Genomic DNA, 20,658 nt, shown 5'->3' with positions numbered 1-20,658 from the left:
CTGTATCCAAGGCAATCTTGTTCTTGGACTGCACTCCCCCCTTAAGCAGATCTGTTATGAGGTGTGCTCACTCTGTAAAAAGAGTCCATCCAGGCCTTGTTAAAATTACACAATCCTAAACAAAGTTGGACCTTATCGTAACTAACTTTATGTCCCTTTTTAGCTAGAATCTCCAAAACCTGATGTAGCTCAGACTTGTGGGTTTCCTCATCAGGGGAAGCAATCAGAATATCATCGACATACTGAATGATCACAGAGGTCAGTTGCGGTAGGTCATGTAAGTGCTGTCTCAAAGCCACGTGATACACTGTTCTGTATAAAGTAAATCCCTGTAAATGCTGCAGGGCATCCCAGTGGAACCCACCCACATTTGAGTGATAAAGTGCACGTCTCCTCCTAAATCAATGTAACGACCTTGTATTTAGAGAGCACAGCTCGCTGCCCCCCTACTCCTGTGGCCTCCTGCTGTCTCCCCATATACTCTACACCACACCTTTGAGCAGTGAAATGAGAGAAGCATGACAATTGTGCTATAGTATCCCATAACAGAGAAACAGACACCCCATTAATAGTACATTTTAGCTTGAACTCATTTTGCCCAATTGACTGGGATAGACTAAGGGTGGCTACAAGGGAGCTCTCTCAAAAGACCGTTTATCCTCATCAGACAAATCTCTTAGCTGGGAGATTATTTTTTTCCTGTTCTTCCCTGTCAAATGAACCACAGGGCAAATCCCTGCTTTCTTCATCCTGCATGCACTGTCTACAGATTCTCTTAAAATGACCTGTATTTTTTTACAATAATTGCAAATCAGAGATCTCCCCTGGTCACCCTGTCTATTTCCGTACCTTAGCCACCTTATTTATTTCAATCTGTCGGCAGAGTTTAGCCAGTTCTGCAAATTTCACAGTGGTGTTATTCACCAGTCATGATTCTGAATTTACAGCATTTTAGCGATATCTGGTTTCAAGCCACTCAAATAATTCTGCTTAATTACCAATGAGGAATCACCCCTTTAATTGAACCTAAGCCTAAGTAGTACAAAGCACAAATGCTAACCACTGCGGGACTGTACTGTCTTAATATATTTCAACTTTTGTTTAAATTAATTTAATACAAATACTATGTTTAGATAACTCATTTAGGTCCACCTGTACTGTGCTGGTATTTGTACTTATACGTTTTAGACGCTCTTATGTTTTCTAGTCACTTAAGTTGATTTTGATTTGCTTTAGTCAAGTTTCTTTAGTTAAGTCTCTAGCCAGTCCGGCTGGCTAAACACACTCGCAGCGTCATTTACTGTACCAAAACTCACAGTTACGCACTGAGGTCTTTTACACACACACACGTCGGCACACAAATTCATAAAACACACATACAACTCTTGAATATTTTTTGTACTACACCCTTAAATTATTAGATTATGTGTTACACCTCATGAACATTATAGTTTTGGTTTTAGCGTAAATGCACTGTATTTTGTTTCACCTCTACATGTATCTCCTTCAACAGTGTAACTTTTTATAAACACAATATCACTTATTCCAATATCTGTCTGTTTATCCTTACACCACTGTTCAGCCCAAACACCATCTGAGAGTCTGTGCTTTTTTTCAGCTTTTCCTCACATTCTTTAACTTGCATTTGTCTGATACATAATCAGACACCTCCACTGCTTCATCAGACAGCCAGTTAGCACACATGTACAGTTTCTTACTGTGTCATGTGAGGTAACAGCTCATAGACAATTGCTTTACACTTGGAAAAAAACTGTGCATTGCTGCAGTCATGCAACTAGGGGCGTCTGTTACCTCCAGATCTAAATGCCTCTCAGAGTCTTTAGAGAAGACTTACTGTACCTTGCACTGTTCACAAGTAAGGAACGAGAACACGTGCAACTCTCCTCCCGGATAAGTAACTTACCATCCCCAGAAAGCCAGCATTGATGCTTTTGCCCCAGGGTGGACTTACGCACTAGGCTCCAGTCAGAGCTATTCTCGGCTCCCAATGTCCTTTAAATCCTCCTACTAAGTGATTTGCTCTTTTATTATGAGGTGCGTTTATGTTTGAGTGTTGTGTGTGTATGTTCACAAACAATAAAAACATCAAAAGCGTACACATTATCTACTTCCCACTTTCACTCACATCGGGCATCCCCTTTTACATTCTGTAGGGGTTTTGTGAATTTATTGGGGCAATTTATTAATTGTAGCAGCAATCACCAGGTGGTTCGTTATGGCTTTTAGATAATCAATCAATCAGCGACGCACGCACATAGATTCAATAAACGAGATACATTTATTAATACATAAATTGTGCATAAAACATATAACAGTCTGCCTGGATACAGGTGGCAGATCTTACTGTGAGGGTTATCAAAATGCAAGGTATATAATCTCGAAGAGATGCAAAACACAAAGAGATACAAACAAAGAATATGCTTCAGTATACCATTCGGCTATACTACCGTTAATCAGTCTACATTAGCTACTCAAAAGTAAATACATTACTCATATGAATTGGATTGATATCAACTTGTGTTGAGGTAACAGTTGAATTCTAGAGATGCAATGTAGAACATTGGGTTTACTTTTCCAGATGTAGATTTGTATTTCCTGGTACAGATACCAAGACCAGCTAGCGGCTGCGTCCAATAGCCAATAGGCATCGTCCTCTGGCTTTTTGCCAACCAGTCTTGGTGCAGCTCGGAGATGGACGAATTAGGAGGAGAGATTTCTGCTGTGGCGACATGCCGACAGTGTCTCTCTCAGGAACCTACTAGTAGTCTGGCTGATTAGTAGAAAGTCTCTATGCACAGAGCGTGACCACGGGTCCGAGCAAGTCACTTTTTAGAGGGAAGAAACTCGGTTTGCTTCTGATGTAGCGCTGTTGCTGAATAAAAACGTATTCAAGTTGTCGACAAGAGTCCAAACGTATACTCTGGTGATCAAGCGAAGCGTCCACATTGGTGTCGGCTAGCAATTTATGTACGGGCATTCCTTGGGCCGACACTTTGCTGAAACAAGGTTCCAGTCCCAGACAACACTCACTGTCACGTGATTGTCTCTGAGGGTGTGAAAAGTGGCCGGAGAAGCAAAGTTTCTGAGCTGTGCAGTGTCTTTTAAACCAGGACCAAGACAGGTGGTGATTGGTCGAAAGTTTAGTGGCCATTTCTGACCCACATGGGGTTACCACGCCCTGCAGGTTCCTGATTGGTTGGTCAAAGTGAGAGATGAGTCACAATGACCTCTGACATCTAGGACCGCAATCCAGATGTTCCCAAAAATCTTAAAGACAGATAAGCGCCAGGAATGGCCATTGATCGTGATAGCCAAGCATGGCTCGGCACATCCCCATTTGGAAGCTGCTTCTTATCTCAAAGATAAATCTAAATCAGAACTGCATGAATAGCTTCTCTGTGGCTGCACCACAGAGATGAGAAAGAGAGATGGGGCCTCATTTAGGAAGCACAGCAACACTTAATTCTGTCTTATTAATAAGCATTGCTGCTACAAATGTATATAAAAAGAACAGGTTAATTCTCAAATTAATTCTCAAATCTGGTAGGGATTCAGGGAAACAAGTGAGAATTAATTATTAAACAGAAAACAGATGATACAGATAAGGATGTGTTAGTTTGACGTGATGTAATCAAGTACCACAGGGATCTCTACTAGGACCACTGCTCTTTATTAACTTTATATCTGTGACCTAGATTCCTGTTTAAATATTGAAATGGTCATATTTTCAAATATGGAGGAAGCAAACCGTAGAAGCAGCAAATTAAATTTCAAAGATTTAGAAACAAATCACGACTAAGCAAACACATTTATCATATTGTTGTAGAACAATTCTGTTATAGACAAGATCTACTCTGAGGCTGTCCATTATAAAAGTATCATCACAATACCTGCAGGAAACACATATGTACCTAAAGCAATAAGCAATAAAAATAGAAAAATATATTCCACTCCAATTAATTCGTAATACTATAATCAAACTAATAATATTACTACAGAAATGTGTATACTGTATTATTGCAGAAAAAAATATATTAGTTTCCGTGAATCCAAACTTACTACCCCGAGCCCGTTTATTCCCATTGAACAAATCCTGCAGTTTTCTATTAAGCAATGTTTTCCAGTATCACGTCTATCATGTTATAGTATAAGCCTGTATGACAAAGAAGCATATTTTATAGGACTCGTACATTTATTTCTTTGCATTTTCAGCAGAAAAATGTAAGAGCTAACAATACTGCCCCTCATCTTCTTCTTCTTGAGTTGACATCTTCATTCCCACTTCAACACATTGTCTAACTTCTTTTATCTCTTCCTCAGAGGCTGGGGGCAATGCTCCATTGAGTGCTTTTTCAATCTTCTCTGTTCTTGATTTTGTATTCCTTTCAAATTCTATTTTATTTTTCAGTACAATTCTTTTTATTCCTGCTTCTGCTTCTTCACAGCCAATCTGTAACTTTTTCCGTTCTGTATCAAAGTCAGATTTGCTGGGGTCTAAGGCCATGAGTTTCCCCAAGCTGCTGATTCTATCCATGAGGTACAAGTTGGAGATCTCTGTGTAGGTCCCAGAGATCATGTTCACCAAACTGGCAATATTAGATGCTTGGAAAGCTTGGTTATACAGCAGATCTCTCAGGAATGATTTTGCTGAATAGCCAAGCTTGGAAGAACCTTTAAATGTTTGTTTAGGTTGGTTTTGATTATGTTGGAGAGCATGTGGAAAAAGAATACCATCTTCTCCCATTGTTCCTTTACTTTTCCCATCGCATCCAGTCCCTTCGTCAGCATTTTAATAGTGGTCTTGAAGTCGATTTCTTTCACCTCACAGCTCCTCATTGTGACTAGGATTTCAGTCAGGTCACTGTGGTATTTGTCCAGATTTTCCAAGCTTTTCTGGAACATCTGTTGTGCTTGATTCATCTGAGCTCGACTCTGCTCTATGCGAAAACGGGCGTTGTCAGCTGCGACGTCGCCTGCACTTTTTCTCTGTGTACTTTGCTCCTCTTGCTGTTTGGCCAGTTGTGGGGGGGTTACATTAAAGGCAGAGGCACCTGTGAAGCCTTTACTCTCGGTATCAAACTTCATAGCCTGTGTTTTCAACTTTTTTAGTTTTGTTATTAACTCTTTTTGTTTGCTTTCTTCACAGACATTGTCTGGAGCAATATCTGTTAGACAAGAGCAGATTGTAAGAATGTCTTCGCACATTTGCATTGCTGTTATTTTTGGCTTGCAGTCTTCTTCTTTTTCCAAAGATTCCTTAACTCTTTTCACTTGATCTGCCACCCACTCAGACTTTGCACATTCCTTCTTTTGATCATAAAGTACGCCCCAATGTATTTTGTCTTCATGAAAAAAAGACTTAACTAGTTCTAGGAGACTCAAGAGAACCTGTGATTTGGCATAAACATTGCCTAACGCAATGGGATTTTGCTCCTTACTTGTTTTTCTTCCAAGCTTAGTTACACTTGCAGTACAAGCACTATAACAGATATTAACTAAATTAGTGAGGCCCTCCACAAAGTTCATGCCAACAATATCCCAACCACTGGGCAGAGAATCCATGGCTTTTTTATATTCTTGTTGAGCTTCATCCAACTGCTTTTGCATGTTTTCAAATGTCTTATTTGCTCTACGTTTTCCTTCTTCTGCTGTTTGTTTCCTCAACTTGGATTCCTCTATTTTCTGCTTCAGTTCTTCTAATTCTTCACTATAGGCTGCCTTAGCATTCAAACAGGCCTCCATCAGCTCTTGAATCAGATCAATGACAAAGGTGAATTTTTTCTCTGTGAGCTCTGACAGGATTTTACACTCCTCTGCTATGGAGCTGATGTTTTCTAGCTGGTCAGGGAGCATGAGCTCGATGAGCTTGTCGTCATCTCGGACAATCAACTTGACTGCTAATTTTACATACTCTGGCACATTGGCAGAGTGGAGACGAATCTGGTCCATGTTCTTATGGGCCTCGTTGAACGCACCCCATCCAGCATTGCACACTTGCATGAGACAGGTGCGGAAGGACTCTGGGTAACGGATGAATTTAAAGCCATCTTTTGGGGGATTTTTATTGATAGAAAAGTCTGTATTAGAAGAGATAAAGACTAATTCTCCTAAAATGGCTATGGAAATTGGAGCTGGCATCAAAATCTCTTCCCAATTAGCATAAGGTTTCATTAGCATTTTGTTGTCATTTCGTACATCTTCAGCCTTGGTGATTTTTTTGGTACCTTGTATTATTTCCATGATTCTTCTTCCTAAGAGTAAAGGATAGAAAATCAATTTGTGATCTGCAATTATGTGTTCATGTGCAGTTGTACACATGGAAACCTTTCCTAAATATTCTGGATATAACATTGTTAGGAGGTGATCCTGTTAACATTTTGTGTGACAAATGGGGGCTTATAAAATTTTACAATTTTAGCATTATATTATTGTATCAACATCAGTTCAGAAAATATTTGGATACTTTTATTTCAAGCAGCAGAAACAGTATTTATTTTTATCCAGAGCTGTAATGATCTGATTTATCATTATTAAATGTGAAGGATGCTGAATGTCAGCAAAAACTGTAAGAAGATATACAAATTGAAGTTAAGTGATAAGCAAAAGGTTTCAGACCCATAATTCAGTACAATAGAGTCGTGTTTATCTGACTTTCATTTATCTGACATTCCGTTTTATCCGACATAGCCAATTACCATAGTGTACAGTATATACTGTACGCTATGCATGTGCATGAAAGATCCCCCTTAGAATTTCTGATCTTGCTATTCACTGCTTCTATAATAACATCTTTAGCAGTGCACTGAGATTTGTGGTTGGGTTTTGATCAATCATCATGCTGCAGTACAGCTTACCAGCAACTACAGCAAACTGATGTGAGTTAATTTGATCCTTTTCTCCTGGCAAAAGTTCTACAGTTTTCTGGGCATAGCTGATGGAATTGCCAAGTCTTACCATGAATTTCTATGGAATTTTCCTTTTGCTAGTTAACTTCAATGTGGCCGTGCTCTAGTAGAGGTCATTGTCTTGCTGAAGAGTACATTTTTCTATCTAATATAAAATTCTTAGATGACAACAAAACCAAATAAGTCATTTGAATGTCAGGTGTATGTCTCCTTAAACAACTCCTATAGGTAATAACTTGTAGAGTAGGGATTTTAGAATGGATGTACCAAAAGTTAACTCATGCAAATTATTGTATGTATGGATCTGCATATCTCTGACACAATAAAAGCCCTTTTTATTTTAATTAATAAAAGGTACCTCAAATTAAAATATAATATTTAAACTTAGCAACATGCATATCAGGCAACCCAGTTATCAGTATTGCTGCCTTGAAGCACTGGGACCCTGAGTTTAATTCTAGACCTTGCTTTGTGTTTGCATAGGTTTCCTTTCACAAAGCAAAAACTTACTGTTAGATTAAGTGACTTCTGAGAAAACTGGCCTTGGTACTGTATAAGTTTGTTTTTGTGTTTGTGTGTGCCCTGTGTAATGCACTGGTGTACCATCTAGGGTGTATTCTGCCTTGTGCCCATTGCATGCTGGGATAGGCTCTTGCTCTGCAACATCACTGTATTGGATAAAATGGAAGGAAATGGGCCAGCAGCTATATCACCCTGCAGCTCTCAACTGGCTACCCACTGAAGCTAAGCAGGGTTGACCCTGGCCAACCTGGATGGGAAACCTCCTCGGAAACTATGTTTGCTGCTGGACAAGGTGTTAGTGGGACCAGTGGGGGGCACCCACCCTGCAGTCTGTGTGGGTCCTAATGCCCCAGTATAGTCTTTCTGATGAGACCTTCAACCATGGTCCTGACTCTCAGTGGTCATTAAAGATCCCTGGGCAATTCTCGAGAAGAGTAGGGAGTCATTCCAGTGTCCAGGCCAAATTTCCCCTCTTGGCCCTTACCGTGGCCTCCAAATTGTCCCCATGTATGATTGGCTTGCACTTGCCTCACCACAATCCTCACCAGGAAAAGCACAGGTGGAAATGGATAGAAACCCTATAGTCTCTCTTGGTAGCCTAAATATTGTGTCTGAGATGATAAAGTCCATAAGATTTTAAATTACACAGTGAATAGTGCTGTGAAACAGATTGTTAATCTATACTCTGTATGTCTCCTGATGCAGACTTTATGTGTACATATACTTGCATATATGTGTGAGTGCCTTAAGGCAGATTAAGTAACAACAAATTTCATTATCTACACCACTGCTGTCATAGTGTTATAAACATCACAAATAGAACTCCTATCACAAGATTTTCTTTTTATAATTTGTAAAGTGCAAATGTCCAATTTTCTTATTAGCTTATTGTATTTATATACTTGGCACAAAATACCTTTGATGGTTTGAGATTATTTTGGTCTGTTAATCTCAAATACAGAGACTTAAATGTTATAAATTGTTGTGAAAGGTATCACTACAGTGAAAGATTAAATTTTGGAGTACAGACATTAAACACACAGAAAAGCAGAAATAGCATAGTTTTGCAATGCTTAAAAGAACTGCTCTCACCAGCCAGCAGCAAGAAAAACTCTCACAATAATGAGTGAAGGTGGAGTCCTGACTGATAGAGGCCAGGAAGATCAGGGTGGGCACCTGAAGTCACAGACTCTGCTGAGGAAACATGAGACAGCCAAACACTTACACTCACATACCATTGTATTCTAAACCATTAATTTCTAGTCACTTTTTATCCAATACAGTAACTACCTAGTGGAAACCTAAACAAACATGCAGAGGATGTACAAATTCCATGTAGACATCACCCAAGGATGTAAATCCAGGGCCCCAGCTCTATGAGCAGCAATGTTAACTACTGTGCAGCAAAAAAAATCATTTATGTTGTATTAATGTTTTACTAGGATTACTTGAAGTAAGAAGTAGTTCAAGTACGTAGCTGCATCAGCATCTGTAGGCTGCAAAGGAACAAGTAAAGGTTTATTCTCTGTTGAAAAGAGAAGAAAGGAAACACAATGTGGAGCCTTCTTTGGGTTCCTCACATGGTGCAGCGAATTCCTTGATTTTCCTGTGAGAATCCAACGAATGTGTCTCTCCTGATAAAAATAACTCCGCCCTTTGATGACTTACCTGTGCTTACAATCTCAGCTTTGCTACAGTTATTAATATTTGGAAATAGTTATGGCAATGGTATTAACTTCTATCCTGACTATAGAAAATATAGAATCAATAAAATGAGTATACTAATATACTCATTTTATTTCCCACTCCAAACTCTTTTGTAACATATATACATCTGTATTGAATGCAGAATTTATGTATCAAGCAAATACTGTATTTATGTAAAATAACATTGAAATTAGGCAGTGTTTAAAAGAAGAAAAAAAGTACCAAAAGTACTGTTAAAGTACTGTTACTGTATATGTTGGACTTGAACATAGTGCACTGCAATCATCTAAGAGGAATAATGATAATTTTGTATATATTTGCTTTGTCTCTATTTGGTTGATTTCAGACAATTAAAACTGCAAAGCATAATGCCATCATTGCTTCACAGAGGAGGTAATGTTCTTTGGAGGTTCTGCATATCCTTGTTAACATTTTACCTTTCCATTACTTTGGGAAAGGTTCATCTTAGTCTCATCTGTACATAAAATTGCAGATGCTCTAAATGTCTTTTGACTAATCTTCAAAGCTGGTAAAGGAGAAGCATGATTAAGGTAAGGACATCTTCAGCCACCTCCAAATCTGGGAACAATGACAATAATAAATCTTCAATGACTTAATTAAATCACCACCTACTGTATAGTCAGTTAAGTAAAATATTTTAAGCACATTCTTAACTCAATTTAAAATAAGATGTTAGGTATTTCTTCCTTGTTTACAATGTGTACATGTATCAAAACTGTTTTGTTTACCTTTGTTTATGGTGTTAATATTTGCAAGCAACGTAATCTGTAGTTTCTTCTTGTGCGTCTGTGGACTCTGGCTGACAGATTCAGTTCCCAGTGCTGCACACCGTGCTCGTGTTGGATTCACTGCTAAACTGCTAGGAGAGGATACAAAACTGCAGAGGCCCATGTGATGTTTTGCACAAGGCTATACCTTTCATTGTATCTCAGGTTGTCTAAAATCATAAAGTAAGGTATGTAATACAGGTAAATTGATCAATGTTCCAGTAATCTTAACAAATGTCTATTACCCTAATAGGGATGACAGGAGCCTAATTAACTTTTTTCTTGGATTCTCATCACTTGATGCTTAGGGGAGACTCTAACTTTGTTCTAAACTCTACATTAAACTGTTGCTCCTCTAGGTGTTTTCCTGTCAATAAGACTGCATTAAACTTTACATCATTTCTTTATTTTTACACTATCTCTGATGCCTGGAGTTTTCTTACACTCTTTCATGGCAGTTTTCAAATGTCCTCCTTTCTCTCTTTCAACAATGTCTATCTCACACAATAATTTAATGCTCAAACAGTAATTTCATTTTCAGTTGCAAATAGTAAAACTCCCCTATTACAGAACTAAATCTATCAGTCGAAGATCCTACATGTCCACCTTTGGAGAATCAACCTGTTGTTGCTCTCTGACCTGGATTTTATCTAATTTATTATTTCCCAGATAGAAATACTTTTAGACACAAACACCACCCCAGACATTTCTTATGGAACTTTATGGGAAACTCTTAAGGCTTCTCTTTGGGAGCAAATATGTCCTTCTCCTTCTTCTTAATACCAATCATTTGTGTTCCCCCTTCTCTCCAAGAATGATGGGGGAAAGATCTTCAATGGAATAGAAACTAGGTTGTGACAGTTCAGCATTCACTTTAAAACAACATTTTAATGTAATTTGAAGAACTGAAAGAGTAGAGTGATACAGTGGTGGTTAGTATTGCTGCCTCTTACAGCTGACGCCCTGGGCTCCATTACAGACCTTATCATGTTATCTACATGGACTTCAAATGTTTCCTCCAGGTGCTCCAGTTTCCTCACATAGTACAAAGACATACTCATAGGTTTATTAGCATCTGGATACATAGGCCTTGGTCTGAGTGTTGATAGGCTCTGGCTATTTTACAGATGCAGTCATTCAAAACGAGCTGGGAATGCTGCGGTAAAACGTGGTTGGCTTGTCACCTCACAATGCATCATAATGGGTCATATCGCGTCATATGGTATAATACTGCAGTTATGATAATAGTATCAGGAATCACCGCCAGGTGGAGCTAATGAAGCTAAACCTCTCATGTACAGCATTTGAGCTGTTGACAGAAAATGCATGCTTTGAAATTCCGGTCACTCCTGAAAGACAATCTTTTTCCAATTAAGAATTTAAGATGTATACTCTTCAGACTTTTAATAATTGTCAACTGTGTATTACAGCAAGTTAATCATTAAACATTAAAAAGTCAGTATTTTTTATAAAAGCAAGATAGCTAAGTTGGACAAAAGTACACAACCTACAACCTTTGTCATAAATGTTTAAAATTATGCAGAAATATTTTATGCATCAAAGTCTTTACGGAAGATATAACTAATAGTATTAATAATGAATGAACTTGGACAGGCTCTAAGCTCAAAGTACTACCATGGTCTACTCTCTTTGTAACTGTTTGTAAACTAAAAGACATTATTTTTTCATTGACAAAAAATAACAGCACAGCATTTCGTTAATCTGATCCTGTATTCATTTCCAATCATACAAAGTAAGTCTTGAGAATCTTCGATTCACCATGCCTTTCACATGCTCATAAACGATATTAATTTAGGAACATAAACTTATTATGTAAACTGTATATGGCTGGTATTGGTAGTTTAAAGAAAAAATACACACCAGTATCCCACTTTCTCCCTTAAAATTTTAAGCATCAAAGTCTTACATGTGGTTATTTCGGAAACGTTTTTCCGTGCTCCTTCTGACCATATTACGTTTATATTGTAACGCATATGGCCATCAGGGTGTGTAAGAGCCGGCTTACCAGAACGGTGACGTTGTCGCCCTTCCCTGTGATAGCAGGACTACAGCTACTAGGCTGTAGAGAGATCTCTTTTTGGCTCACCAGACTGGGTCGCTGTTGAGTGACACAGGAGTCCTGGGTTCGAGCCCCCGACCGTGGAGGGCCGACCTAATGCGGTAAGGGTGCCCGCCTGAACCCCCGTTGCGTTACAATATACTTTGTGAGAAAAGTGACAGTTTTAAGCTTTTCTGCGAATACACTCATTATCAGAGTAAACAAAAGCATACTTTTAGAATTTGATTAATAGGGAATATAATCGCATATCTAAAGAAATTAACGATATAATTATATTAATCTAATGCAGCACAAACTGTTTGTGGTGTGATGGCTTAAGTGACTGAAGCTCTGGCTTAAGTGATAGCCTGAGGTTGGGTGTTTAAATCTAGCTATTGTCATGAGTTTTCATTTAACAAATAAACATTTCTTTGAAAAACTAAAAGAGCAAATATTATGGACACTGTATTGAAATTTTTTATATTTCAAAATATCACAACATGTTCGTACTGTATGTACACAGCGGTACCGCAGGGTGTAGGGCGCAAACCCATATGACCCCATAAGCGCTACATTATTAATTATATCTTCTGTGTCACATTAATATAGGAATGTTCTTTTTCACAAATGTAAAAAGAGGCGATATGCTTTAACTGTTCTTCAACTCTTCTACAGTTTACAGAGAAATTCCAGAGCTTCACAACATTGTCCTATAATACTCTTCTTGTGTCTAATTTCTAGTTTAACAGGATTTGAGCTACAGTATATGAATATAATTATATTGTTATTAATTTCTTTAGATACATGATTCCATATTATATTCCAATTTAATCAAATTCTAAAAATGTCAATATAGTGTCCATAATATTTGCTCTTTTAGTTTTTCAAAGAAGACTTTCAAAGGCTTGAGGTGTCTGTTAAATTGCCCCACTGAATAAAGTGTTTTGAATTAAACCGGTTTAACTGCTCTTAAGCATACTGTAGTTTTTGTTCACAGAACTTTGTCAGTGAAAAAAATGACCGCTGGCACTTTTCCTCCCCCCCTACATTCTCAGAGTAGAATAGGTGAACCTTCCAATGAAAGACAGTCCCCCTTCCCCCTGCGGACAGACTGCCAAATGTTTTCACTGCCTATTATTTGAGCTACATTAATATAATTGTATCATTATTAATTTCTTTATATACGCGATTCCATATTATATTCACCATTAATCAAATTAAATTAATCAAATTAATCAAATCAAAAGTATGATTTTGTTTACTCCGAGAATGAGTGTATTTGCAGAAAAGGTTAAAACATTATAACTTTTTATTAAAACCCTCCACATCGCGTCAGGCCTAACAACACCTTGTAACTGTGGCTACAGATGTAGCCATTCAAAGCGAGTGGAACAGACACGTACCGCAGGTAATTGGCTGCGGTGTCGCGTATCATGACGCAAGATGACACTGGGTACCGTGGTACGTGATTAGTTGACCGACAGGGGCACTCGTGGTCCGTTGGTCTGTCGTAGAAAGACTTACAGTAAACGTCTTTACTGTGCCCGTTGTAGATATTGTATTTTACCACTGAAGGGAAATCTTAGTAGCTGAGCATAAAAAGAATAGGAGCATACTGTAACGCGTGTGAAGGCCATAAACTATATTAATTTTGGAACATAAACATACAGTATATAGCTGGTCTTGGTACTTTAAAGAAAAAAATACACATCAGTATTCCATTTCTCCCTAAACATTTTAAGCTTCGAAGTCTTTAACTAACGTGATACCGGAGTCAACAAGCATACTTTTAGAATTTGATTAATAGGGAATATAATATGGAATCGCGTATCTAAAGAATTTAATAACGGTATGATTATATTTGTGTACTGCGACAGGGCTGTGTAGGGCTGTTTTGCCTCCCTGTTCATGTGAGTTGTCCTGTAGCCTACTGGTTTACATGCCTGACTGACAATGCACAGGTTGTGTGTTCAAATCCAGCTGGTGCTGGACTTTTCTTTTAACAAACATTTCTTCGAAAAAATAGAATAGCGATATTATGGACAATCAATTGACTTTTATAATTCAAAATATCACAACATAATCGATTCTAAGTCATTTTTGATAACAATCAACAAACAAACATTTCTTTGAAAAAATGAGACGTTTCCCTTGGTCAGAGATATAAATATATAATATATAAATAAATTAAATTTAACTAGCATGTGAAATAGCATGTGAAAAAGTGGTAGTTTTAAGCTTTTCTGCTAATATAATATGGAATCCCGTATCTAAAGAATTTAATAACAATATGATTATAGTCGTGTACTGCGACAGGGCTGTGTAGGGCTGTTTCGCCTCCCTGTTCATGTGAGTTGTCTTGTAGCCTACTGGTCTATGTGCCTGACTAACAACTTGCAGGTTGTGTGTTCAAATCCAGCTGGTGCTGGACTTTTCTTTTAACAAACATTTCTTCAAAAAAATAGAATAGCGATATTATGGACAATCAATTGACTTTTATATTTCAAAATATCGCAACATGATCGATTCTAAGTCATTTTTGATAACAATGAATAGTCACCTTCTTCCCTTCTGACAATGGTCCCTGCTTCTGCTTCCTGCTTCTATTGTGTGTGTATGTGCAACAGAGTAAATTTTTATAGAGAAATGGAGGCTGGACAGTATGCGTTACAATATAAACATTTATATTGATTTAAATCGTGTTCTGATTTAAATCGCAAACGCGTGTTTAATTATATGTGTTTTTTAATCATAATCAGGCTAATGCAACATAAATTGATACAGTATCTTTGTCTTCTAAGTATCTTAATAAACTTTCAGCATAGCTTTCTACCCGTTAAGATGTATATTACTTGGGATTTTGGGATCAAACGTGGAAGGATTAGATTGTAATCGTTTTTATTTGTCAAATACGTGATTGTATTTCTGAATGTTATGTGACACCTACAGTAGTTCACTGCTTTAAATACATCGAATTAAGAAAGTTATGTGTAGCACTTTAGATCTTTTTTTCTGAACCAGGGAAAATCTGATCATGTTTCTCTATAACAATAATAAAAAACTTTATTTTACATATCACCTTTAAAAGTGGTAGTACCTTTTTTAGTACAATATTTTTGTATTAAATTCCCTATTAATCAAACTCTAAGAGTATGTATCGGCTTGTCAGGCAGGTCTTTTTTCTCTATTTGAATTGTCGTTTACACCTCGCACGACTTTAAAAGCTAGCAAGACAGGTTTCGATTCACATTAGCTGGCGAGCCTTGTTAACAAAAAAACTAATAATAATGTAACATACCACTGTTTGTTCATGAACAAAGTTATACTGAGATTTCCTTAGATACACGATTAAAAAATAAACGTTTCATGTGTTGCTGTTGTGCATGCCTGTGGAGTGTATCTTATTAAGCTTTAAATTGCATTTTGAGCACGGTTTTTGACTTTTTTTAAATTGCATTTTGGGTGCGGACAGCACATACAAGGGTTAATGAACTGCGGCAAGAAATTTAAAATAGTATTCTTTAGGTGTGAGGGTAGGAGTGGACCGCAGCAGGCATAATCAGCAAACCAGGAAAACAAAGAATAGGACAGGTGAGATGTGTATCCAGAAAGCGAGTGATCAGAAAAAGGAAATGGTGTTACGCCCAGGTTTTCGACCCAATTGTTTTAACTTGCTAATGCATCAGACACATTTCCTGGTGTATTGTGTTTTAAATAAAATAGGAGTGTCTTTCCCTGGCATTAGCTCATCGGTATGGTGTAAGTTTTATCTGTACCATACCATACAGTATATAGGTACAGAATTCAAGCTGCACCACTGTATCGCTTTGGTAAGGGGACAGACAATGACCAAAATCACGAATACTTTCTCACACCAAATAATGAAGATGAAAAGAAATGGGAAGTCAACACGGGACATTGTACAGCAGTTGGCTTCGATGGACATCTTCGTTTCTGAAAGCACAGTGAGACGGCATTATAAAGGGGAGAGGAGGCAAAGAGAATCTAAACCGAGGACGATTCAAAGGTAAATAAATTTCTAAAAATACCTTTCTTGCATGTAAATACAACTACGCACATTATTTTTAAAACTAACTGCTGATCTCTTTTTTTTCAAGTCCTATTGTGCGAGCTATCGACAAACTGACTGATGAAAATGAGCTACCGGCGATGCAAGTCCAAAGACGGCTATGGGCTGACCTCGGTGCGAATATTAGCCCTGACATCGATAAGAAGAGTACGCAGGAGGCTTGGATGGAGATACAGAAAACATGCCCCATGATAAGGCTAAAAAACAAAGAGGAAAGACTCAAGCAAGCGCTCCAATGGATTGAACAGGGGGAGGCATTTCAGGATGTACTTTTTACCGACGAAACAACAGTGGCTCTGGAACAGTTTTCAACAATGGCATTTTGCAAAAAGGGGAGATATGTGGACAAGCCAAAGCCCAAACATCCACTGAAGGTTCACGTCTCGGGGGGTATATCTAGAAGAGGCCCGAGACTACTTCTTATTTTCGAAGGAATTATGGACCGTGTATTCTTCGAGGAAGTCGTGGTCACACAGCATGCTGCTCCATATATCAGGGAGCAGTTTGGATCAAGGCACCGTCTCTTTCAAAACAACGATCCGAAACACACAGCAGCAAGGGCGAGGCTTATAGCAGAAGGAGTGAACTGGGTGAAAACTCCAGCCTAATCCCCAGATCTAAATCCGATAGAGATGGTTTGGCATTCGTTGAAAGACTACGTTCGGAAAACCGCTAAGCCCGTCACAAAGCAGGAACTGATCGATGCGATCTATAAATTCTGGGAGGAAGAACTGACCGAACAAAATTGTAACAATTTTATTAACAGGCTGTTTCGTGTTCTTCCTAGAAGTGTTGACCGGGGCGGGGGACATTCGGGAATGTAAGTCTGAGAAAGACAGTCTCACGTTTGTGGACAGTCTGTCCACAAACAAAACATGTAAAAAAAAATGTAAAAAAAACCAATTACTTTTTGTCAATGAAAACCGGTGTGTGTGTCTCTCTCTGCTGGATGTCCCTCTCACTCTCTGCTGAATGAATAAAAGAATTTTATTGAAAACGCGTTTGCGATTGTCTGGTATTTACTTTGGTCCCTTTTAACTGTTTTTTTCGGTCTACAGTATTGCTTTGAGACGCCACTTTAAAGGTGATATGTAAAATAAAGTTTTTTATTATTGTTATAGAGAAACATGATCAGATTTTCCCTGGTTCAGAAAAAAAGATCTAAAGTGCTACACATAACTTTCTTAATTCGATGTATTTAAAGCAGTGAACTACTGTAGGTGTCACATAACATTCAGAAATACAATCACGTATTTGAAAAATAAAAACGATTACAATCTAATCCTTCCACGTTTGATCCCAAAATCCCAAGAAATATACATCTTAACGGGTAGAAAGCTATGCTGAAAGTTTATTAAGATACTTAGAAGACAAAGATACTGTATCAATTTATGTTGCATTAGCCTGATTATGATTAAAAAACACATATAATTAAATCAGAACACGATTTAAATCAATATAAATGTTTATATTGTAACGCATACTGTCCAGCCTCCATTTCTCTATAAAAATTTACTCTGTTGCACATACACACACAATAGAAGCAGGAAGCAGAAGCAGGGACCGTTGTCAGAAGGGAAGAAGGTGACTATTCATTGTTATCAAAAATGACTTAGAATCAATCATGTTGCGATATTTTGAAATATAAAAGTCAATTGATTGTCCATAATATTGCTATTCTATTTTTTCGAAGAAATGTTTGTTAAAAGAAAAGTCCAGCACTAGCTAGATTTGAACACACAACCTGCCAGTTGGTAGTCAGGCACGTAGACCAGTAGGCTACAAGACAACGTGCATGAACAGGGAGGCGAAACAGCCCTACACAGCCCTGTCGCAGTACACGAATATAATCATATCGTTATTAAATTCTTTAGATACGCGATTCCATATTATATTAGCAGAAAAGCTTAAACTACCACTTTTTCACACGCTATTTCACATGCTAGTTAAATACTTCGATGCTTAAAATCATTAGGGAGAAATGGAATACCGGTGTGTATTTTTCCTTTAAAGTACCGATTCCTGGAATCTGACTGGTTGACACCCTTCTGAAGTGGTTCCATAAAATCTGGTATACGGAAAAGAAAGCGTTGATAAATACAAGTGTCTTTTAATACAATCTTTGCTGTGCTCTTGAGGATCCTTGTGATATTTTGAGCTCTAGTTGAATGATAAGTGTCGCATTTTAAATCATTTTCGTAGTTAGAAATTATGAAACGCCCTGTTAAAAGCAAGGAAGTTTTTATGCCCGTTGAAGTAAAACAAAATGCCTGACAAAGTATGGCTTGGACAGATTCCAAGTGCTTGTACAAATGTGCTAAAGAAATTATACTTTGAGTATACAGCTTGTCCAAAGTCATCCATTATTAATACTATTAGTAATATCTTCGGTAAAGGCTTTGATGCATAAATATTTCTGATAAAGGTAGGTTGTGTACTTTTGTCCAACTGAGCAATCTTGCTTTCATGAAATATACCAACATTTTAATGACTGATGATTAACTTGCTGTAATACACAGTTCAAAATTAAAGGCTCAAATGCTGTACATGAGAGGTTAAGCTCCCCCTGGCGGTTTTACAAGGTGACGCTGGATAGTTTCCGGCAGAGCGTCAAATGACGTGCGATTAACCATGTGACACCGCGTGATACCGCCACACGCCCACCGGGGTATGCCGCGAAATACCTCACCCATTTTGAATGGCTGCATCTGTATATCCACGATATAGCACAGGCCTCGAGTGCCTTATTGCTTAAATAATTAAATTCTGAAAAGTATGAGTTTATTTTATTGTGATAATGAGCGAAAGTATACATGGAAAATGGTAATCACTTAACTTTGAACATTTTGTGATATTTAGAAATACCAACAAATCCAATATAGTGTCGATAATATTTATTATCAATAATAACGACAATAGGAGCAGCTTCAAATTATTCGTTGTTATTAGTAAATGACTTAGCTTCGAACAGTTGTGATATTTAGAAATATAAAAAATGTCAATATACAGTAGTGTCCATAACATTTTCTATTTTAGTTTTTCAGAGAAATGTGTATTTGTTAAAAGAAAACTTATGGCAATAGCTGGGTTTAAAAACCAGACCTCAAGCTCATAAGACAAGCACTTAAGCCATCACACGGGAAGCACTGAAACTGAAGCACACATAGAAAGTGTATTATACTACTGGTTGAGCTACAGTACATGAATATAACTTTATTGTTATTAATTTCTTTAAATACGTGATTCCACATTATATTCCCTATTAATCAAATTCTGAAAAGTATGCTTTTGTTTACTGCAATAACGAGCGTATTTGCAGAAAAGATTAAAACATTATACTTTTTTACAAAGTATATAAACTTAATATGGTTGGTAGGAGCATGTAAAAACTTTTCCAAAATAACCTCAGTATGTAACTGAATGCAAAACTTTGAGGCATAAAATGTTAAGGAAGAAAGTGGAATACTGGTGTGCATTTTTCATTTAAACTACCAATACCAGCCATATACAGTTTACATAATGTTTATGTTCCTAATTTTATATTGTTTATGACCTTCAGACGTGTTATGCTCTTATTCTTTTTATGCACAGCTATCAGAACTTCCCTTTAGTTGTAAAATTCCATATAAATATTCAATACTAAGCGGATTAAATCATGCACAGTAAAGATATTAAATGATTAAATCTTTTCACTAATGACCAATGCACCACGAGTGCCCCTGTCTTAATTGACAAGATATAGGATACATGTGGAGCTCTAGCCTGATAAACCCTTCAGTAATTGTTTTTCCTTTAAGATTAGAATTATTGTTATGTGTAGTTAAACACTTCATATCCCTGATATAATTAAAATATACAAGATTGTTCACAGATTACAAGACATAAAATATGCTTATTTTTGTATTGCCACTGCAACAGTCACAGATTTTTGCACAGGGACTATTCTAGCTATTAATTTAGCTTTCACAGCCACCTCTGGGACCGTCAACAATAACAATAGAAGATTTGGTGCACAGTTCTAGTAGTTCAATAGATATAGTCAGTAAAGTAAAATAGTTTACAAGGAAAAACTACAATAACAACTCAAATTTACTCACATAGTGTTGGGTATGTATTTTACTAACAATCATTGCATTTCTCAGATTAAAAAAAATGTTTTCTCTAACAATTGAATTGTTGTTTCTTACCTCTGTTTACGCTGTTAAGATCTGTAAGAAGTGTAATCTGTAGATTGTTCTTGTGCTTCTGTGGGCTCCTGGCTGAGAGATTCAGTTCCCAGTACTGCACACAATACTGATACAAAGCCACAGAGCTTTTATAGTAGAGAGATGCACTTTCACTTTCAATTTCCTGTAATAGGTGCTGTGTATTAACTTACATATTCCATGACTTCTAACTTTTAAGAATTTATTTTGATTTAACCTAGCCCTTCTAAATCATCCCCTGCTTTATAAATTGTACTAAATGTGCAGTCATAAATAAAACTAATTGTATTAAGTATTCCAATTGCATATTGCAACTTAATAAATGTCTTTAGGTAACTAAAAAGTGTATTTTTCTTTCCAA

At 37.3% G+C, this 20,658-nt stretch overlaps 1 pseudogene; it reads right to left on the bottom strand.

Annotated features, from left to right (window-relative positions):
* Positions 1-2,280: 2,280 nt before the first annotated feature.
* On the bottom strand, positions 2,281-20,437 carry LOC102684579 (uncharacterized; annotated as a pseudogene).
* Positions 20,438-20,658: the final 221 nt, after the last annotated feature.

This window comes from Lepisosteus oculatus, chromosome 18 (genome assembly GCF_040954835.1).
Source record: "Lepisosteus oculatus isolate fLepOcu1 chromosome 18, fLepOcu1.hap2, whole genome shotgun sequence".
Classification (NCBI taxonomy): Eukaryota; Metazoa; Chordata; class Actinopteri; order Semionotiformes; family Lepisosteidae; genus Lepisosteus; species Lepisosteus oculatus.
This window is presented reverse-complemented; position numbering and strand designations above follow the sequence as displayed.